We start from the raw sequence: 21,449 nt of genomic DNA on the forward strand, positions 1-21,449 counted from the left end.
TGCAGCACCACATGCACTCTTTTCAGAAAACGGATTTCAGCGAGTTTCACATTTCACTAGTTTCGGAAAACCTTTCAGTCAGTTTCACATTTCACTAGATTCAGAAAACACATTACACCCATTTACAAAAGTTAGATTTCACTCATTTTAGAAATCACATTTCACTATATTTAACGTATTTCACACCGAAATATGTGTCATGTGTATATCAAACAAATTTCACTCATCTAAAGAAAATAATTTCACACGGTGAGAAACATACTTCACTCAGTTCAGAAAACATATTTCAAAATTGATTTCACTCAATGAAAAAAACTAATTTCAATTATTTCAAAAAACCTATTCTACTAGTTTCATAAAACCTTTCAGTCAGTTTCATATTTCACTAGATTCAGAGAACACATTACACCCGTTGACAAATGTTAGATTTCACTCATTTTAGAAATCACATTTCACTATACTTAACGTATTTCTGACCGAAATATGTGTCAGGTGTATGGAAAACAAATTTCACTCATCTGAAGAAAATAATTTCACATGGTTGAGAAAACATACTTCACTCATTTGAGAAAACCTATTTCAAAATTGATTTTCACTCAATGAAAAAAACTAATTTCAATTATTTCAAAAAACATATTTCGCTTGTCTGAGAAACCTGATTTCGGTCATTTGAAATGTTGAAATTAAAACATGTTTGAAATGCATCCAAATTTGGTCTTATTCTAAAGCTCTTGGCTTCAGGATTTCAAATATATAAAATATTTCAAAAATAACAGTATGGTTTAAAAAATAACAGTATGGTTTAAAATAATTTCACATGGTTGAGAAAACATACTTCACTCATTTGAGAAAACCTATTTCAAAATTGATTTTCACTCAATGAAAAAAACTAATTTCAATTATTTCAAAAAACATATTTCGCTTGTCTGAGAAACCTGATTTCGGTCATTTGAAATGTTGAAATTAAAACATGTTTGAAATGCATCCAAATTTGGTCTTATTCTAAAGCTCTTGGCTTCAGGATTTCAAATATATAAAATATTTCAAAAATAACAGTATGGTTTAAAAGATAGAAATGATTGAAAATCCTAAAGAGGAAATAAAAGCAAAAGATTTGTACCACGGCACCATATGCAACGTCGGGATAGACTCTCTCTCTCTCTCTCTCACCTGACATGATTCGCATCACTCTCACATTGATTTGACTTAAAACAAAAATACAAAAAAATATTTAAATAAATACTTTGATATACACATGTATCTGGTCCCACACCTTTACATATGGCAACAAGGCATTGGTGAGAGTATATCACCGGTAGCTCCCAGCACCAGTAAAAAACACTTTGCGGTACTTCGGATCCGCCGGAACTCTATCAAGCCGAACTTTCACATTGTACGATCCATCCTGCCTACTATCCCATGTGTAGGGAATGCCATGGAACCCCAAGACATGGAATCCGCAATGATCCACAACCCCTCTAAAATCCTCCATTTGCCATTTAGCTCTCACATTGGGACCAAAATATTCTGAATTATCCAGGATCTCGTTAAAGTCTCCTCCACACAGCCATGGAAGATCGCTTTGTGCTCTCAGCCATCTAGGTAACTCCCAACTTTCTTTTCTCTCATTTTTGCTTGCTTTGGCATAAAAGCCTGTAAACCTCCATTTCTTCTGGTCACTGCCTACATTCTGAACAAATGCATCAATATGCTGATCTAAGTGATTATCATTGGTGACATCCACATCCTTAGTCCAGAACAAGGCTAATCCGCCACTTAAGCTAGTACTGCTTATGGGCATACATCCATTGAAACCCAAGACCCTGTTGACCTTGACTCTAGTACGACTATGTGAAATGATTTGAGAGGTGTAGGATAAGTGGGAGCTCTCACCAGCGCAAGTGAAATACCACTACTTTTAACGTTATTTTACTTATTCCGTGGGTCGGAAGCGGGGCATGTCCCCTCCTTTTGGCTCCAAGGCCTGTTCTTACCGTGCCGATCCGAGCAAAAGAAATTGTCAGGTGAGGAGTTTGGCTGGGGTGGCACATCTGTTAAAAGATAACGCAGGTGTCCTAACGGGCTCATAACTCTGCAACTCTAGCTCCTTCAATATTCGCCTCACACACAAAGACTAAAGTCGGCACTTCCAACCTCGCCAAATTATGAAGTTCGCGAACTGTCTCCGGGTTCCCAAACCCGCGACAGTTCCATATTAGGCAATTCGTTGCTCCCGACGGGCTGCGCCGCAGCCTCCGCTGATAGCTTTTCCTCGTGGGCACGTTTCTTCTTCGAGTCTCTACTGTCCTCCAAATCAGTTGACAGCTCTCCATCATTATTTGTTTTTTATTTAGATACTCCTAATCAACAAGCATTAGTTGTGAGGAAGTGGCTACAGTTTTTGCATTCATGTCTACCCTCCTGTAAACTGGACTATTATTCATGTCTTTACCCCTGTTACCATTACCTCCACGACCAGCTAGCCCACCTCTGGCATTAAATCTATACACAGCATCCTTGACTATCCGTTGGCATGTTTTCACCGGGGATGAGACCTCCTCCCCTTCCTCAACTTCATCTCCTCCATCTGCCTCAGTGTACGTGCTGGCTCCATGATGTTCACTTTGATTTGTCTGGTTATTACCCCAAATTTGCCGCGCCCCCGGCCATCTGATGTTATCTCTGAACGGTAGGCGTCCCAGCGAATCCCTCTTTGCCCGTGTCAGGCAGAACTGATCGGCGTGCCCAAGAAGTCCGTACAAGAATCTAAAATAGGGTAGGTTCTCATATTGAATATCATCGAAAATGGTCTCTTTGGTCTTTGCCGATTTAAGCTGCACCCAACACATAAGTGGCTCATTACATTGATCCAGATCCTCGCCCGTAGCGATTCCCCAAAGGCAAAACCCTTCCCATCTACATCCACCCGTACCACTTCTCCGAGCATCTCAGTAATTTTTTTAGGCCATGGCGGGTACATAAGATTAAAGGGAAAGTTTATAACACGCGCCCAGATCTGAAGCTTCTCGAACTTCCAGTCTGACGGCTTGATCGGCAATCAAAAACCTCAATAACTAATGCATGCTTGCCCACCATCCATGGGCCGCCTTCAACAATCTTGTCACGATCCCTCTTGCTCTCTGTAATTGCCACAAAAGTATTGTCACCAACATAATCGAAATTGAGCCCCCTCGGATTACCCCAAGCAGGCCTAAGAGCATCAGAAATAGTGCTAACACGAAGCACTCTCATGTGGAGAACCTTCCCCACGACCACCCATTCCGGCACAGTTCCACCATCCACCTCTGAATCTTCAACCACCAGTTTCATGTTCTCTCTCTCCGACAGGTTCATCCTCTCCATCTCTTCTTCCACCCCCTCTATATCCTTGTTCCTCGATCCCGAGCTACCTCGGTTCCTCGAACCAGAGTTGTTCATCTCCGCCGATCTCACGTCAAACTCACGTCAAACCTTAAAACACTAACTCCAACCAAGCGCTCCAAGGGCGGGCAGGGGCGCAAAGGTCCCCCCTTGATCACCCCGAGAGGCTATAGGGGGGAGGTTGGGATCAAAGCTCGGTTCGAAGACCACGAATCCATGGAAATCACACCTTGTGCCCCTGGAGATCGAAGATCGCCTTCGCGCTGCCTCTGGCCACTCGAAGCCCTAGAAAACGTTTCGGGGCTACCGATATGCAGACTACTTCCTCTCTATCTTGCTCTGAGTTCCCGATCTTTCTTCTCATCGATCTCTCTTCTCACGAAGACCAGCAAACCCTAACGATGTGGCCGTCGGGTTTGTCTCCTGTGGGCAGCATCTCTCGAAGAAAAACCCATCTCACAGCCCGATCCTAGGCTTGTCGGTAGTAGCTTCATTTGTCGGTGGTTGTAGCATCCATATTCGCTGGTTCCAGCAAAACATCGCAACCGCCGACCTCATGTTCCAGCAAAATTTATAGACGGTTCCATCAAACGGCGTTGTTGGTTCCAGCAATACCAGTGACAACACGTGTCCCGCTTCGTTAACAAAAAAAAACATGGCCTCGTCCCTAAACAAGAGCTCGTGACCATGGCCACGAACGCAACACGCAGTCGCGAGTTCCGGCGATGAACGCATCAGATAGTATTTGTGGACTGTTGGAAAAAAAAACTTGATGGCCATGGCCATGGAGTGCTGGAGGAGGCTATGGCAGCAAGCATGGGGAAAGTGAGAGAAGAGTTCGCAAGAGGACGACAAAGATAGGAAAAGGAGAAGCGATATGTGTGGGCTTGTGGCTATTTGACATTGGTGGGTGTGCGAGGCGCGTGGGAGCAATATCGACTAGTTATGCTAAACTTACAGCGATGATTTACCTAAAAACAAACTTCTAGCAATGACAACTTGGAAAGGAGTGCTAGGGTAGAATTGGACTGTGAATAAGGCGTTAGAACAAAAACACAATGGTAAAAGGAAATTAATCATTTGGGTCACTGGAAATCATACGAATTTAAAATAGGCATCTGCACAATGTCAAAGGTACAAACAAACTTCAGGCAGCCTTCCACATTTGGGACATTCTTATAAAGGTCATGAAATCATATAAGAACATTATTCAATAACAACATCGGCATTGCCATTGCCCAATGGCTGACTACCTACGGAAACCTCCACATGATGTCGAAGGAGGCGTGAGTTCCTCACCTGGTGGAGCTCAAGTCTGACCCCTGCCTCACCCACGCAACCGCCCATCCACCTGGTGGTCACGCCTCCGTTCAACCACGAACACCGGGCAACGGGGCAGCCGGTTTCAACTCTAATTTTCTTAATTTATGTTTAATCTGCACCACATCATGATAATCATGTCAACATATCACAAATCTACATAAGCAAATTCAGGACGGAGGTATTAGCGAACTAAAATATAGACAATGGGCCAAGTCTACATGGCCATCACATCAAAATGACAGCATTACAGGAGGACCATGCATCAAATGAATTTGTTGCGTTACAACTTGCATTCAATAATTACATTGATATTTTTTCCAAACAAATCATCAATGAACTCAAAATTTAAATTTAAATTTAAGTTAAAAGCTACATGATGAATAACATAATTTCTGCTGCAATGACAAATCACAAATCCAAAGATGTACTGATTCCCCTACAAATCACAAATCTGCTACAATGATCTGAATGGAGAATTCTGGTTAATGCTTGGTTTCATCCACCAAATGAATGTGGGATTGCAACAGAATCCAAAGCAAAACTAAATCCTCAAAAAATAAAAACATACACACCACAAATTCTTCCAGTTGTGAAGCAACAACAGACACCTACTCAATCCAGGAGTAACATTTTTCATTCCCAACTACAAGAAGAGGAAAAGTAAACACCAAATAGGTTATTTTGGGAGAGAAGATATAATGAAGTATTTCCTCAGTTCAGGTCTCCAAATTGCTTCCACACCGCACCACAAAATAGCGCACCAGAATATAAGTCTTTTTAGACATTTCAAATGGAATACAACATACGAATGGTGATTGATTGTTGAGATGTACTCCCTCCGTTCCTAAATATAAGTCTTTTTAGACATTTCAAATGGACTACAACATACGAATGTATGTAGACATATTTTAGAGTGTAGATTCACTCATTTTGCTCTCTATGTAGTCATTTGTTGGAATCTCTAGAAAGACTTATATTTGGGAACGGAGGGAGTAAGAAAATGTGTTGAGGCAAATGCATCTCCATCAAGCAAAACAATAGTCCTCAAGAGTGAAGAGAGAAGATCTACAAATAACAGAAGATCGAATCAGTAGCCCTCAGGGATTATGCTTATGATTTTCATCAAGGAAGAAAACTCAGGTCTCAAAGATGTGCCATCACTGGACTCACTGAACTGAACTGAATAGAAAAGGGCAAACTAAAAATCATAAAACGTATAATGATAAGCAGGAGCAATTTTGGAGAATGTTATTCGCTGCGCCTCACAATTAGAAGTAGGGGAAGCGACTCAAGATCACCATAATGTATAGCCCCTTAGGAAAAATCAATCCCCAAAGAAAACAAACATAAGGATCGACTAATCAAAGGGCAGAGTCACATTATTCAGAACAAAAAGTGCTCTTCATCATAATTTGTCCTCAGAATTGCAGAATGACAGCATGGACGCATAGCGACCAATCAGTCCCGAAAGATGGTATGAATTAACAGGTTTTTCATCACCGGACAACCATAACCAACAACACAAAACAAAGGTCACCCACATTATTTTAGTTTCGGACGTCAGAATTGCATATTTCACAGCATTACACACAAGAGCGCACCAATCAGTATCAACATGGTGACTGCAATAATAATGACGAAGTGTCTCTGCGGCTAGCTGCATTTATATAGATAAACAAAAATCCTAAAAATCTGACATCTGATTTTTTTTAGACATGACAAATCAACCATTTTGCATGTCTAGGGTGAAAAATATAGATGGCAAGCACTTTTCTGTCAAAATTTGACGTTCAATGCATTCGGACCTGTCCTAGATAAAAAGAAAAATTTGACGCTCAATGAACATTTCTGTCAAAATTTGACGTTCAATGCATTTGGTCCTGGCCTCAGAGATCTTGGTAGTTGTGATCATCAGATGGGCCCGTTGCCCCATCAAGAGTAGCATATATTTTGATAACATCACTGGCTCCAAGGAAAACACAAACAGACAACGCTAAAACAAATAAGAAATAACCGACTGAAGCCCCCTGATGGCAGATTGAATGACAGTCAGAAGTAGATGGTTAAAGATCTCATGTTTATTACAAATCAATGGGAATCCGAATGATTTTCTTCTTCATGCTCGCCATCCAAGCCAAATAAAAATAAAGACAATACGCTTTCGAACATCAAAACAAACAGAATCTCACTATGAATACAGTTCTATAACCAACCATACTGCACAAGATGCTGGAAGTAAACGTGTCAGATTGAAAGTATTCTCAGCACCCTTCCGAGGAAGTAAGACAGGGATAACTGTATTTTTACTCTCATCATCCACATCCATACTTATCAGTTACATAAAAATTCTTACATTAAAGAATGAATAAAATCTTCCCAAGTAGGATTAAAACCTACGACCAGTCAGTTAACAGCCGACCGCTCTACCACTGAGCTACTGAGGAACAAGGGGGGATTCGACCTCCTAGAGTTCAACTCCCGCTCTCAACCCATGAACAATATGAGTCCGAAGCTTCTTTCGTAACTCAAAAAATCAATAAAAATCAAATGGTGACTACAATAATAATGACGGAAGTGTCTCTGCGGCTAGCTGCATTTATATAGATAAACATTTTGGTCCAGAAAGACAAAGAAATGAAAAAAAAACAGAGAGGACGGCATGTGAATGTATGTGGCGTTTCCAGGATAAGCTGGCACAGAGGACGCCGCCAATCAGGATATACCACACATCAGAGAATCGCATGTAGCGTCCGAGACTAATCGCCATGAGGAACACAAATCATCCTCAGGAATTGGTAATGAACGCGCATCAATCAAAACAAAGAAGTAGAAGAACAGATGGACTCGATGGGATGAGATATGGGAGCTCAGACAGCCAAGGGGTTGTCGGCAGATGCTGCTGAAGAGGCAGCATCAGAAACTCTAGTCCACAAATTTGTCATCACCGCTACGACATCTCATCGACCAACCATCGAAAAGAAGAGAAAGAAACAAACCGAATAGAAAACCAGAGAGATGCATGAGGGAGGAGGGCGGAGCCACAGGGGGATTTATATTGAGGTCTGCAATATGGGGTCAAGGGTTTCCTTCCTTGCCTGCAAATGAGGTGAGCTGATGAACCAGCCTGCCGACAAGGGGCTAACACGTCTCTCTCTCGGCTCAAGATACTCCTTGTTAATGTTAACCCTGGATACTTCTGCAAGATCATGGATCTTAGTAGTCAAATCTTAAAATCAATTTATTAGGAGTGGATTTTAGGGGAATTTGACATGGATGGGATTTAATCCCAGTCAATACCTGTCAATCCCTCATTTGTGATGGAACCGAACAAGGCCTGGCCTGAAGCAGAATTGGGTTCTTCATCAAGCCAATTATGGTGTGCTATTGTTGAGGGGGGAGATACCCTCAAGTTGTGTAATTGGCTCCCTGAGATTTTAATCTCGGGCCAATTGTTGCAAGATCTGTCAACCCACCGGAGTTGGTTTGTGAATTGACCCAGAGCAGCATGGGAAGATGGAGTGCACAAGCATTGAATGAACATTTTCTGGAGATGGTCAAAGATTATTATGAGGATTCCTATTAGCTCAACAAGACAAGACGATTTTTGGGCATGACACTATGACAAGTATGGTAGTTTCATGGTTCGCTCTGCAGAGAGGACCCAACCTTCTGAACAAAAAAAAAAGACTGAACACAGAATTGGTATTGGTGCTCAGATTCTATGGGTGTATAGATGTCGTTCACAGGGATTTCCCGTCAGTACGAGGAATGTTTTATAATCACTGCACCAATTTTCTCCTTGTTAATGTTAAACTGAAATTTGGGGCCAAGCATAACCCTGGACGGATTTGTATAACCGCCACCTAAAACATCTCAGGAGTGTTGTAAACTCGGATGCAAGAACAGCAGCAGAACATAGAAACAGTGCACCCCACATAACAAGAAGAAAACATCAAATGAAATACAACAAAGCATGGAGATATTAATAAGGCTCAGACATCCAAGGAAGGAATTAGCAGCATTAGCTCTCAAGCCTGGCTAGGCGAAAGCTCTTAGGCTGGCCATAGTGGGGGACTCGCAAATGTGCTTATGTGGCAGGTAATTAAAAAAGAGAGAGATGGTTATAGTAACATAAGTAGATACCGTAACATAATAAATATGATGCTACTATGTGTCATGCATGGCAATAAATGAGACCATCTATGATACTACTATATGATACTATGCACTATAAAGGTAGTAACATAGACTAGTAACATATGCATGTTACTAGTCTAAGTTACTCCCCATTATGACCAGCCTTAGGCTGGTCACAATGGGGAGGAACTTAGGAGTAACATCACACACTCCAATACAACTTTGCTTATGTGGCACGTATTTAATGAAAAAAGAGGTGCTTGTGGTAACTAGCTAAGTTACCGGAACATCACACACTCCAAGAAACAATGAGTCTATAACCTAATAAATACATCGTTGCATGACACTACATAGATGTTCCTACCCACTATGGAGGTAGTAACATAGTCTAGCTTATGTTCTTGCCCATTGTGACCAGCCTTAGGCGGCATCTGCGAATGTTTTGAGAAACAAGCCTTAAATTTATCATCATCGCAATAACATATCCAAAAAAACAAAAAACAACAACAACAACAACAAAGCCTTTAGTCCCAAACAAGTTGGGGTAGGCTAAAAGGGCAACCTGGTGCATGTAGCTCCCGCTTGCGCAGGGTCCAGGGAAGGGTCCGACCACTTTGGGTCTATAGTATAATATATCCAAAAATAAAATAATATTTTTAACAAAAACTGACACAAAATATTTTAACCACAATAACCAGCTCTAGAAAGTGTATACCTGCCAAAATAGAGACTGTTCCTATCAACACACAAAAAACAAAACAAACAAACGAGAGATTCGATCAGAGACACATTTAAAATCAAGCACACAGCTGAACCAAACCAGGTGCAAATGGAGATTCCAAACATGACCAAACCACAAAGGTTATAGCCAAAGGAGGTCACGTGCAGTGGTGAGAAGCAGCTGTTGTTTACAGTGTCATACGGCACTTCCTGGTCTGAGAATCTTCAGAGGGATAATTTAAGTTGAACAAAATTAAAAATTATAATAATTAAATATAGAAAATATTACGCTACTGGTTTTATGCCTCGGAAAGCCATAAAAATATCAGTCATTCAGAATCAGACGGTAATTGCAACATAAAGCTAATCATCATGGGCAGATCACTGGTGTAAAAGAAAACACTACTCACCAGCCAATACCACAACTAAGATAATGCCCAAGAAAGCATGGCGTAATCAAAATATAAAAGCCTTCTCACCCACTGGTAAATAGGCACCGAGTCAGAAGGTGTTCTAAGATTGATCGAGGTATCATCACATGATACTGACGAAACCAAGAATAAACTAAATAATTAAACTGATCTCTAATTGTTTCAGTTTTTTTTTTGAGACATTCTAATTGTTTCAGTTGTCACACAGACACAGTCGCCATGCGTTCTTCGGCGGATGCATGGATCTGGGCCAGAATATTTCCTTGGGTGATGGCAGTGACAAATTCTCTTTTACCAATAAAGGTTATCAGATGGCTCCTGTGATTTGGTCTGTTGAGCTTGAATATTTGGAATCGTCACTGCCATCACCCATGGAAATTAAGTAAATGAGAATCAAACCAACTGTTCAAAATTATTTTTGCCAAGTCAGATTTAATAGTATGTCAATCAGCACAGATCCACCTAAGAGGACCCTAAGACTGGGGCGACAAATTTGAAATCATAATCCACATAACCACACCATAGATCTACTAACCATGTTCTAAACAAACATAGTCAGTTCTAATATGTAAAAAAGCAGACTCGGAATATGAGCGGTGATACAGCAGAGCATGGCACACAACATTGCTTCTGTATTGGCAGACAAAAATGTAAAGAAATACTCCAGGCATCTTATCACATTTGGTCTGAAACTGGTACTGTCCGTCCAAATCTTATGCTCCACAAGCATGGAGTACAAATCATGAAGCATTTCAGATCCAGATTTCTTTGCCTTTTTGTTTTCTCCATGCTGTTGTTTTGTTATCAAAGCAAAGCTGTAAAAAATACAGCTTTCTCGTATTTCTTCAACCAAATATGAAGCAGAAAGTGACATAGTTTACAACTGTTGCACGTGACAACTGAGGGGCAGGGCAGCACGGGACAACTGAGTTGAACCGTTTAGTGGAAGCACCCCTACAATTTTAATCTTGTTCATAACTGGAGCATCTTTAGACTTTTCATGTGGGAGCTATAAGCCAATCGTCAAACAGAAAGATGATTTCCAGGGCCTCAGAGATCTTGGTGGTTGTGATCATCAAATGGGGTCGTTGACCCATCAAGAGTAGCAAATATTTTGATAACATCACTGGCTCCAAGGAACACACAAACAAACACAACTAAAACAAATAAGAGAAGATTGTACGAAGAGTCAGAAGTAGCTGGTTAAAGATCTCATGTTAATTACAAAACAATGGGAATCCGAATGATTTTCTTCTTCATTCTCACCATCCAAGCCAAATCAAAACAAAGACAATACGTTTTCGAAGATCAAAACAAACAGAATCTCACAATGTATACAGAATTACAGTTTCTATAACCAATCATACTCCACATGATGCTGCAAGTAACCGTGTCAGATTGAAAGTATTCTCACCACCCTTCCACCCTTCCGAGGAAGTAAGACAGGGATAACTGTATTTTTACTTGTGATCTCATCATCCACATCCATACTAATCTAAATCAATAAAAATCAAATGCCCGTACAATCTATCACTGTCGGCCATCTTGATCCATAAAGACAGAGAAAAAAAGATAACAAAATAAGAGAGGGCGGCGTGTGAATGTATGTGGCGTTTCCAGGATAAGCTGGCACAAAGGACGCCACCAATCAGGATATACCACACATTAGAGAATCGCGTGTAGCGTCTGAGACTAATCGCCATGAGGAACACAAATCATCCTCAGGAATTGGTAATGAACGCGCGTCAATCAACACAAAGAACTACAAAAAAACAGATGGATTGATTGGATGGGATCTGGACGCTCAGACAGCCAAGGGGTTGTCTGCAGATGCCGCTGAAGAGGCGGCATCAGAAACTCTAGTCCACAAATTTGTCATCACCGCTACGACCTCCCATCTGCCAATCGTCAAAAAGAAGAACAACAAACGAAACCGAATCAAAAAACCAGAGCGATGTGTAGCGGAGGGAGGAGGGGGCTATTGGGGTCAGGAGTCTGGACACAGTGTTGGTGGGGATTTATATTGAGGTCTGGACTATGGGGGTATAGGGTTCAGCTGCAAATGAGGTGGGCCAACGCATTGGCCTGATGTCGAAGGAGGTGTGAATTCCTGTCCTGGTGGACCTCAAGGTCCACTCCCCTGCCCTCCCGGGCCTGCACACCCTACAGCCAGAATGGCGCCAATGCTCCACTCTGATTTTGTTAATAATGTTTCCTATGCACCACACACGATGTCTAACATACCTAGACAGATCAAAATTATGTTTCCTATGCACCACCCACGATGTGACAAATAATCGATAAGTAAATTCAGAACGGAGGTAATATAGTACTCCAATATTAGCGAACTAAAATATTGCCAATGCGCAGGTCAGAGGTATAGTACTCCAATATTAGCAAACTAAAATATTGCCAATGCACTAAGTCTACATGACCATCACAGCAACACACACTGACATGTGGACCCGGACCCATGCATCATTGGACCAACTTAAGATAGACAGCATTGCAGGAGGACCATGCATCAAACGAATTTGTTGCGTTAGAACTTGCATTCAATAATTACATTGATTTTTTACCAAACAAATAATCAATAAATTCAGCAATGACAAAAACCAAATCTGAAGGCAGATCGATTTCCAGCCAAAAATATACACAAACAAACTACATATGGTATATCATTGCTTCTGATGCCTCTAGGTGATAATATACATCTCGTCAACAGGAATGAATACCATGGTGATAGATTGTTGAGCTGTAAGAAAATGTATTCTAGACAAATGCACCTTCATCAAGCAACAGGTCAATCAAGAGTAAAGAAAGAGGGTCAAGGAATAACAGAAGACTGAGTCAGTAGCCCTCAGGGGTTATGCTTATGATTTTCATCAAGGAAGAAAACTCAGGTCTCAAAGATGTGCCATCACTGGACAGACTCATAGAACTTAACTGAATAGAGAAGGGCAAACTAAAAATCATAAAACATATAATGATAAGCGAGAGCAATTTTGGAGAATGTTATTCGCTGCACCTCACATTTGGAAGTAGGGGAAGCGACTCAAGATCCCCATAAAGTCTACCCCTTTGGAAAAATCGAGACCCAGAGCAATTAAACATAAGGTTCAACTAATCAAGGGGCTGAGTCACATTATACGGTCTCGACATGGTGACTAAAACCAATGACGGAAATCTTGATGCGGCAAGCTGCATCTATATACATAAACAAAATTGCTAAAAATCAGACATTAGATTTTTTTTTAGTCATGAGAAATCAACCGTTTTGCATGTCTAGGATACCAAATATAGTTGAAAGCACTTCTCTGTCAAAATCTAAAATTTGATGCATTCGGGTCCTATCCAATATATAAAAAGAATAACAGGAAGAAGTAACAGCACTTCGTTGTTAACCTTCAACAACACTGCTTCTGAAACTTCAACAATCTTATCTATTTGCCCAAATCTTATCTTTCAGATACAGCTTTCCTTAGGCTTTTTATTTTCAACACATTGTTTTGTCGTCAAAGCAATGCTGTAGAAAAACTACAGAACAAATATTTTTTCAAACCAAATCTGTAGCAGAAACAAGTTGGCATCGTCAACGGGCAGCACACCTTATCTTATGCAGAATTGGCCAGTGCTATGCGCCGGCGGACCGGCGCAACGGTTCAGCCGGTCGCACCGTGCCCGTCGGATTGTGTCGTTACCCACTGTTGGATCAGGCATTTCAGAGTTTTTTGTTCCTCACCAAAATACGCATCTGATCCACAATTCATGCAGGGAAGAAGGGTAAAAGAAACAGCGGTTCCTGCTGGACAACGGCCATGGACGCATGAGACATGACTTTGAAGCATCACCGGCTCGCCGTCCTTGAAGCATCCGTTCCTCGTAGCACCCGTCCTCGCCCCGCCGGTCGCCGTCCTCGCAGCCGTCGTCGTCCCGTAGCAACGCCATCGTCGCTCGACGCTTTCATCGTTTACAGCAATTAGCCGCCTCCATCATAGCACACCGATGCAGCACCGCCCTGCCATCGGCTGAAGCTCCTGATGTCGCCGCTCGCACCATTGTTGGCATGTCGTGCCAATTGAAGCTTTTTTCAATGTCCCTTGAATCTTTTTTCGGGCCGGTTGTATTTATTTCTACGGTTTGAAGCTTTTTACCCATGGCCATTGAAGCTTTTGATGGTTGAAGCTTCCTCCTTCATCGGTTAAGCTTTTTCACAGACCAGTTGAAGCTTTTTCCCTCGCAGCTCGAATCTCTCGTTTGAAGCTTCTTCTGCTCCCCCCCCCATGGTTGAAGCTTTCTCCTTCCCCGGTTGAAGCTTCTTCTGCAGTTGAAGCTATTTTCACGCCGGTTGATAAAATTTTCCACGGTTGAAGCCTTTTTCATGCCTGTTGAAGCTTTTCTCTATGCCGGTTGAAGCTTTCACCAGCAACCCCGCCGCCAGTCGCAGGGCGTCTTGCTGCTGGTTCCAGCATTGCACGTCGACGGTTCCAACTTTTGCTCTTGCCGAATGCAACATTCACTGCTGCTGGTTCCAGCATCTCTGCCGTCGTCTCAGCTCTTATGCTTGGCTCGCATCAATGGTGAGACCAGTCGCACCCAAAGCCCCCAGCCTAGCTGTGATGCGCCGCACCGCCGTCACCCACCTCCCTCTCTTCCATCTCCGGCATGTGGCCTGCCTAGCACCATCATCGCGGTCCCTGCTCGCCACACATCCCCCGGGCGCTGCTCCCCCGCTCACACCAGCACTGCACAGCTGCACAGGTGCAGCTGTTATTCCCCACTAGCTAGAGGAGGAAGAAGAAAGCAGCATGGCTAGGGGAGGTCCTGTGGCGGGCTCTCGCCAGATGCACAAATTCTGGTCGGGATTAATGGAGGAAGAGGAGGGCAGAAGCGAGGGAGAGACGATATGTTGGGGATAAGAACAGAGGGAAAAGGCATTGGAAGGGATAAGATATGTGTGGGTCTGGCACTGGACGTACGCGCGTGAGGAAGGCGACCGGCCAAGCGTTCAGCCGGTCAGCCGTTCCTAAACGTTTACCTTCAGAATTGGAGCATCTGAAGACTTTTAATGTAAGAGCTATACAATGAATGGCAAAAATTAACATAGATGACTTCCAGTTCCAGGGCCTCAGAGATCTTGGTGGTTGTGATCATCAAATGGGGTTGTTGCCCCATCAAGAGTAGCAAATATTTTGATAACATCACAGGCTCAAGGAAAACACAAACAAACACCGCTTAAACAAATAAGAAATAATCGACTGAAGCCACATGATGGCAGATTGTATGACGAGTCAGAAGTAGCTGGTTAAAGATCTCATGTTTATTACAAATCAATGGGAATCCGAATGATTTTCTTCTTCATGCTCGACAACCAATCCAAATCAAAATAAAGACAACACGTTTTCAAACATCAAAAACAAGCAGAATCCAACAGAATACTCTTTCTATAACCAACCATACTGCACAAAATGCTTTAAGTAATCGTGTCAGATTGAAAGTGTTCTCAGCACCCTTCCGAGGAAGTAAGACAGGGATAACTGTATTTTTACTTGTGATCTCATCATCCACATCCATACTATACATAAAGAATTATCAATAAAAATCAAATGCTCATACAATCTATCACGGTCGGCACATTTTGATCCATAAAACAAAGAAAAAAAAATAAAAGAGAGGACGGCATGTGAATGTATGTGGCGTTTCCAGGATAAGCTGGCACAGAGGACGCCACCAATCAGGATATACCACACATCAAAGAATCGCGTGTAGCGTCCGAGACTAATCGCCATGAGGAACACAAATCATCCTCAGGAATTGGTAATGAACGCGCATCAATCATTCAAAACAAAGAAGTGCAAAGACAGATGGATTCGTTGGGATGAGATCTGGGAGCTCAGACAGCCAAGGGGTTGTCTGCAGATGCCGCTGAAGAGGCGGCATCAGAAACTCTAGTCCACAAATTTGTCATCACAGCTGCGACCTCTCATCGGCCAACCATCGAAACGAAGAACAAGAAACGAACCGAATCGAAAACCAGAGCAGAGCGATGCGTAGGGGAGGAGGGCGGAGCCGCGAGGGGAGGAGCTATCGGGGTCTGCGGTCTGGATGCGGCGTTGGTGGGGATTTATATTGAGGTCTGGACTATGGGGTCTAGGGTTCGGCTGCAAATGAGGCGGGCCGACGCGTCGGCCTGCTGGGCTGCCGCACAAAGGGCTAGCGCGGGTTTTGGTGGGCCGGCCGAACGGTAGGCGCGTCTCTTTCTCTCTCTCTGCTCAAGCGGCTCGTTGCTACTCCCTCCGTCCTTTAAAGAGTGTACTTCCAACTTTGTTGGAGGATCAAACTATCTCAATGTTTGACCGAGTTTGTGCAAAAATATATCAATGTTTATGAAACCAAATATGTATATGATGAAAATATATTTTATCATGAATCTAATGCTACTAATTTGATGGCATAAATGTTGGTGCATTATTGTATAAATACGGTCAAACATAAAAAGGTTTGACTTTCCAACAAAGCTGGAAGTACGCTCTTCAAAGGACGGAGGGAGTACTCCTTTGTTATCCTACACTCTTTTCTTCCCGGGTAGAACACTTGTACAGTATTACTCAATCACAATAGAATTATAATCACTCTTGTTCAACTAGATGGCATCAGGAAGACCAGACCCCAACCATGTCCCAAGCTTTCCAATGTACCTTACGCCGTCCCTTGCTTGAACCAAAATAAAAAAAAAGAATCTAACCATCCTCGTAAGATCATCACACACCAAGTAGGGAAGTTTAAATTTGTAGTTTCCCGGCGAAGGCTTCTCCCACCTTGCCGTGGGTAACACTACTTTGGCCGGTTTGCTTCATTTTTTGAGGATGGGAGTGGAGCAATCGCGACTGTTCTTAGAAACTGCAAGGGTGAGGCATTATCTGGTGTAGCTGAACCCTTCCAGAATGTGATGAATGCACAAACAGCGGAGGCTCCAGCTGTCAAACGAGGTCTCAAGATGCTATTTGAACGAGGCTGCTCTAGAGTTGTTGTGGAATCAGATTGCCTTGAGCTCGTTGAGGCACTCAAGGGTGGGTCGGACTTCTGGAGCTCTTACACGCCTATTCTGATCGATTGCTTTGATTTAGCACATAGAATTCCTTCGATTCTTTCCAGCATTGCCCGCGGGAAGCCAACAATCTGGCACATTTTTTAGCTAGATATAGTTATGAGCAAGGTAGTAGTTTTGAGTGGGTGGATGAGGCACCTAACTTTTTGTTATCGCATGTACTATCTGATGTAACCTTGCCAAGAGATGAATAAAGTATCATGAGGCTTTCCCTTCAAAAAAAGTAGGGAAGTTTAAAAATGCCCACAATATACTTAGGTTGCGCTTTACACAACTGATTTGATGAGGACTTGGTCTATATTATCCTAAGCTCTTAAAGAAATACTAGTATATTTACACTTACAACGGCAAAAGGTTTGCACGATAAATATCTTCATGTATGTCTGGGAATCAATATGGATGTCCAGATCCTGTTGTTGATCATTGCCCGGAAGGTGTTCCTGATCATGTTTGCATGCTACCGAACCTGCAAGGTCACACGCTTAATGGACAACGGTTTGATAGAGTACTAGGATATATAAGGAGCATCAGAGAAATGCATCAGAAATGTTCTAAACAATACCGGAAGTGTCTCGGTAGGTTCTAGAAATGTTCCTATAAAATCGGGAATGTCCCAGAGATACCCTGGAAGGTTCTGAAACCTTCCAAAAGGTTCCAAATGGCCATAGCGGGCTACCCCCTTGGCTGGCCCAAGTGGTGCACCCCCTTCCAGACTTGGAGGGCAAGCAAGGTGTGTGGCCTGGGTTTGGGAGGGTCTCCCTCCCTGGTCCATGGGCCCTAAAAGGGCAACCCTCCTCCAAGGCTATGCCCCCTTTCTCACCTATAAATAAAAGGGAGGGGCAGCCCTCCAAATACAAAAGTTTTCAGGTTGGGCCCTCCCTCTCTCTCTCTCTCCCTCCCTCCTTTCCTCTCTCTCTCTCTCTCTCTCCCTCTCCCTCTCTCTCTCCACCGCCAGGTTGCTCCACCTCTAACCCTCTGATTGCTCTTCGTCCTAGATGATGAAGTGATGTCGAACATTGGCATTGTACACGTGGATACTGCAGGGGGTCGTACATTCGATTCTTGACCGGGAAAATTCTTTATCGGGGCTTTATATTGGGGAACGCGGCAAATTCAAAAAATTCCCTACGATCACGCAAGATCTATCACTAGGTGATGCATAGCAACGAGAGGGGGGAGTGTTGTCTACATACCCTTGTAGCCCGATAGCGGAAGCGTTATGACAACGCGGTTGATGTAGTCGTACGTCTTCACGATTCGACCGATTCCTAGCACCGAAGGTACGGCACCTCCGTGATCTGCACACGTTCAGCTCGATGACGTCCTGCGAACTCTAGATCCAGCTGAGGTCGAGGTAGAGTTTTGTCAGTACGACGGCGTGGTGACGGTGATGATGAAGTTACCAGCGCAGGGCTTCGCCTAAGCACTACGACGATATGACTGAGGTGTGTAACTATGGAGGGGGCACTGCACATGGCTAAACAATCAACTTGTGTGTCTATAGGGTGCCCCCCTCCCCCCGTATATAAAGGAGTGGAGGAGGGGGAGGGTCGGCCCTCTCATGGCGCGCCCAAGGGAGGAGTCCTACTCCCGGTGGGAGTAAGATTCCCCCTTCCCTAGTTGGAGTAGGAGAGGAAGGAAGGGAGAGAGAGGGAAGGAAAAGGAGGGTCGGCCCCCACCCAATTCGGAGTGGGCTTGGGGGGCATGCCCTCCACCTGGCCATCTCCTCCTCTCTCCCACTAAGGCCCAGTAAGGCCCATACACTCCTGGGGGGTTCCAGTAACCCCCCCGGTACTCCAGTAAATGCCCGAACTCACCCGGAACCATTCTGAAGTCCAAACATAGTCTTCCAATATATCGATATTTATGTGTCGACCATTTTGAGACTCCTCGTCATGTCCGTGATCATATCCGAGACTCCGAACTACCTTTAGTACATCAAAACACATAAACTCATAATACCGATCATCATCGAATGTTAAGCGTGCGGACCCTACGGGTTCGAGAACTATGTAGACATGACCGAGACACGTCTCTGGTCAATAACCAATAGCGGAACCTGGATGCTCATATTGGTTCCTACATATTCTACGAAGATCTTTATCGGTCAAACCGCATAACAACATACGTTGTTCCCTTTGTCATCGGTATGTTACTTGCCCGAGATTCGATCGTCGGTATCTCAATATCTAGCTCAATCTCGTTAACGGCAAGTCTCTTTACTCGTTCTGTAGTACTTCATCCCGCAACTAACTCATTAGTCACAATGCTTGCAAGGCTTATAGTGATGAGTATTACCGAGAGGGCCCAGAGATACCTCTCCGAAACACAGAGTGACAAATCCTAATCTCGATCTATGTCAACCCAATAAACACCTTCGGAGACACCTATAGAGCGCCTTTATAATCACCCTTTTACGTTGTGAAGTTTTGTAGCACACAAAGTGTTCCTCTGGTATTCGGGAGTTGCATAATCTCATAGTCTGAGGAACTTGTATAAGTTATGAAGAAAGCAGTAGCAATGAAACTAACACGATCATAATGCTAAGCTAACGGATGGGTCAATGTCCATCACATCATTCCCCTAATGATGTGATCCCGCTCATCAAATGACAATACATGTCTATCGTTAGGAAACATAAATATCTTTGATAAACGAGCTAGTCAAGTAGAGGCATACTAGGGACTATAAGTTTTGTCTATGTATTCACACATGTACTAAGTTTCCGGTTAATACATATCTAGCATGAATAATAAAAATTTATCATGAATTAAGAAAATAAATAATAACTATATTATTGCCTCTAGGGCATATTTTCTTCAGTCTCCCACTTGCACTAGAGTCAATAATCTAGATTACATTGTAATGATTCTAACACCCATGGAGCTTTGGTGTTGATCATGTTTTGCCCGTGGAGGAGGCTTAGTCAACGGGTCTGCAACATTCAAATCCGTGTGTATCTTGCAAATCTCTATGTCCCCTTCTGACACTTGATGACGGATGGAATTGAAGCGTCTCTTGATGTGCTTGGTTCTCTTGTGAAATATGGATTCCTTTGCCAAGGCAATTGCACCAGTATTGTCACAAAAGATTTTCATTGGACCCGATGCACTAGGTATGACACCTAGACCGGATATGAACTCCTTCATCCAAACTCCTTCATTTGCTGCTTCTGAAGAAGCAATGTACCCCGCTTCACACGTAGATCCCGCCACGACGCTCTGCTTGGAACTGCACCAACTGACAGCTCCTCCATTCAATAAAAATATGTATCCGGTTTGCGACAGTCATCCGGATCAGTGTTAAAGCTTGCATCGACGTAACCATTTACGACGAGCTCTTTTTCACCTCCATAAATGAGAAACATATCCTTAGTCCTTTTCACGTATTTTAAAATGTTTTTGACCGATGTCCACTGCTCCACTCCGGGATTACTTTGGTACCTCCCTGCTATGCTTATAATAAGACGTACATCAAGTTTGGTACACAACATTGCATACATGATAGAACCTATGGCTGAAGCATAGGGAATGACTTTCATTTTCTCTCTATCTTCTGAAGTGGTCGTGCATTGAGTCTGACTCAACTTCATACCTTGTGACACAGGCAAGAACCCTTTCTTTTGACTGATCCATTTTGAACTTCTTCAAAACTTTATCAAGATATGTGCTTTGTGAAAGTCCAATTAAGCGTCTTGATCTATCTCTATAGATCTTGATGCCCAATATGTAAGCAGCTTCTCCGAGGTCTTTCATAGAAATTCTCTTATTCAGGTATCCCTTTATGCTATCCAGAAATTCTATATCATTTCCAATCAACAATATGTCATCTACATATAAGATTAGAAATGCTACAAAGCTCCCACTCACTTTTTTGTAAATACAGGCTTCTCCAAAAGTCTGTATAAAACCATATGCTTTGATCACACTATCAAAGCGTTTATTCCAACTCTGAGAGGCTTGCACCATTCCATAAATGGATCGCTGGAGCTTGCACACTTTGTTAGCACCCTTTGGATCGACAAAACATTCCGGTTGCATCATATACAACTCTTCTTCCAGAAATCCATTCAGGAATGTAGTTTTGACATCCATTTGCCAAATTTCATATTCATAAAATGCAGCAATTGCTAACATGATTCGGACAGACTTAAGCATCGCTACGGGTGAGAAAGTCTCATCGTAGTCAACTCCTTGAACTTGTCAAAAACCTTTCGCAACAAGTCGAGCTTTGTAAACAGTAACATTAACATCTGCGTCGGTCTTCTTCTTAAAGATCCATTTATTTTCTATGGCTTCTCGGGAAATTCCACCAAAGTCCACACTTTGTTCTCATATATGGATCCCATC

The 21,449-nt window shown here is 42.8% G+C and overlaps 20 non-coding genes and 3 pseudogenes across 20 annotated transcripts; all 23 read right to left on the reverse strand.

Moving 5' to 3' along the window:
• Positions 1-5,797: 5,797 nt before the first annotated feature.
• On the reverse strand, positions 5,798-5,869 carry LOC119327016. Its single transcript, XR_005158347.1, has one exon. It is a non-coding gene; the product is annotated as a small nucleolar RNA R66 (small nucleolar RNA).
• A 248-nt stretch (positions 5,870-6,117) lies between these two features.
• On the reverse strand, positions 6,118-6,210 carry LOC119326935. Its single transcript, XR_005158278.1, has one exon. It is a non-coding gene; the product is annotated as a small nucleolar RNA SNORD96 family (small nucleolar RNA).
• A 376-nt stretch (positions 6,211-6,586) lies between these two features.
• Positions 6,587-6,672, reverse strand: LOC119326947. The gene has a single exon (XR_005158288.1). It is a non-coding gene; the product is annotated as a small nucleolar RNA SNORD24 (small nucleolar RNA).
• Positions 6,673-6,748: 76 nt separating this feature from the next.
• LOC119327027 lies at positions 6,749-6,830 on the reverse strand. Its single transcript, XR_005158359.1, has one exon. It is a non-coding gene; the product is annotated as a small nucleolar RNA R12 (small nucleolar RNA).
• A 111-nt stretch (positions 6,831-6,941) lies between these two features.
• LOC119327031 lies at positions 6,942-7,028 on the reverse strand (annotated as a pseudogene).
• A 339-nt stretch (positions 7,029-7,367) lies between these two features.
• LOC119327131 lies at positions 7,368-7,501 on the reverse strand. The gene has a single exon (XR_005158410.1). It is a non-coding gene; the product is annotated as a small nucleolar RNA snoR80 (small nucleolar RNA).
• A 62-nt stretch (positions 7,502-7,563) lies between these two features.
• Positions 7,564-7,658, reverse strand: LOC119327102. Its single transcript, XR_005158385.1, has one exon. It is a non-coding gene; the product is annotated as a small nucleolar RNA Z157/R69/R10 (small nucleolar RNA).
• A 752-nt stretch (positions 7,659-8,410) lies between these two features.
• Positions 8,411-8,496, reverse strand: LOC119327138. Its single transcript, XR_005158417.1, has one exon. It is a non-coding gene; the product is annotated as a small nucleolar RNA snoR8a (small nucleolar RNA).
• A 1,119-nt stretch (positions 8,497-9,615) lies between these two features.
• On the reverse strand, positions 9,616-9,796 carry LOC119327105. The gene has a single exon (XR_005158388.1). It is a non-coding gene; the product is annotated as a small nucleolar RNA Z112 (small nucleolar RNA).
• Positions 9,797-9,859: 63 nt separating this feature from the next.
• Positions 9,860-9,941, reverse strand: LOC119327127. The gene has a single exon (XR_005158407.1). It is a non-coding gene; the product is annotated as a small nucleolar RNA snoR77Y (small nucleolar RNA).
• A 361-nt stretch (positions 9,942-10,302) lies between these two features.
• LOC119327122 lies at positions 10,303-10,359 on the reverse strand (annotated as a pseudogene).
• Positions 10,360-10,415: 56 nt separating this feature from the next.
• LOC119327140 lies at positions 10,416-10,502 on the reverse strand. Its single transcript, XR_005158418.1, has one exon. It is a non-coding gene; the product is annotated as a small nucleolar RNA U31b (small nucleolar RNA).
• Positions 10,503-11,038: 536 nt separating this feature from the next.
• On the reverse strand, positions 11,039-11,124 carry LOC119326943. Its single transcript, XR_005158285.1, has one exon. It is a non-coding gene; the product is annotated as a small nucleolar RNA SNORD24 (small nucleolar RNA).
• Positions 11,125-11,176: 52 nt separating this feature from the next.
• Positions 11,177-11,258, reverse strand: LOC119327025. The gene has a single exon (XR_005158357.1). It is a non-coding gene; the product is annotated as a small nucleolar RNA R12 (small nucleolar RNA).
• A 120-nt stretch (positions 11,259-11,378) lies between these two features.
• Positions 11,379-11,479, reverse strand: LOC119327032 (annotated as a pseudogene).
• A 112-nt stretch (positions 11,480-11,591) lies between these two features.
• LOC119327133 lies at positions 11,592-11,725 on the reverse strand. The gene has a single exon (XR_005158412.1). It is a non-coding gene; the product is annotated as a small nucleolar RNA snoR80 (small nucleolar RNA).
• A 63-nt stretch (positions 11,726-11,788) lies between these two features.
• Positions 11,789-11,883, reverse strand: LOC119327101. The gene has a single exon (XR_005158383.1). It is a non-coding gene; the product is annotated as a small nucleolar RNA Z157/R69/R10 (small nucleolar RNA).
• Positions 11,884-12,848: 965 nt separating this feature from the next.
• On the reverse strand, positions 12,849-12,920 carry LOC119327017. Its single transcript, XR_005158348.1, has one exon. It is a non-coding gene; the product is annotated as a small nucleolar RNA R66 (small nucleolar RNA).
• Positions 12,921-15,116: 2,196 nt separating this feature from the next.
• LOC119326942 lies at positions 15,117-15,202 on the reverse strand. The gene has a single exon (XR_005158284.1). It is a non-coding gene; the product is annotated as a small nucleolar RNA SNORD24 (small nucleolar RNA).
• Positions 15,203-15,278: 76 nt separating this feature from the next.
• LOC119327022 lies at positions 15,279-15,360 on the reverse strand. Its single transcript, XR_005158354.1, has one exon. It is a non-coding gene; the product is annotated as a small nucleolar RNA R12 (small nucleolar RNA).
• Positions 15,361-15,471: 111 nt separating this feature from the next.
• On the reverse strand, positions 15,472-15,564 carry LOC119327030. Its single transcript, XR_005158361.1, has one exon. It is a non-coding gene; the product is annotated as a small nucleolar RNA R38 (small nucleolar RNA).
• A 113-nt stretch (positions 15,565-15,677) lies between these two features.
• On the reverse strand, positions 15,678-15,811 carry LOC119327130. Its single transcript, XR_005158409.1, has one exon. It is a non-coding gene; the product is annotated as a small nucleolar RNA snoR80 (small nucleolar RNA).
• Positions 15,812-15,877: 66 nt separating this feature from the next.
• LOC119327103 lies at positions 15,878-15,972 on the reverse strand. The gene has a single exon (XR_005158386.1). It is a non-coding gene; the product is annotated as a small nucleolar RNA Z157/R69/R10 (small nucleolar RNA).
• Between the last annotated feature and the right edge of the window lie 5,477 nt (positions 15,973-21,449).

The sequence above is a fragment of the Triticum dicoccoides genome, chromosome 6B, assembly GCF_002162155.2.
Source record: "Triticum dicoccoides isolate Atlit2015 ecotype Zavitan chromosome 6B, WEW_v2.0, whole genome shotgun sequence".
Taxonomy (NCBI): Eukaryota; Viridiplantae; Streptophyta; class Magnoliopsida; order Poales; family Poaceae; genus Triticum; species Triticum dicoccoides.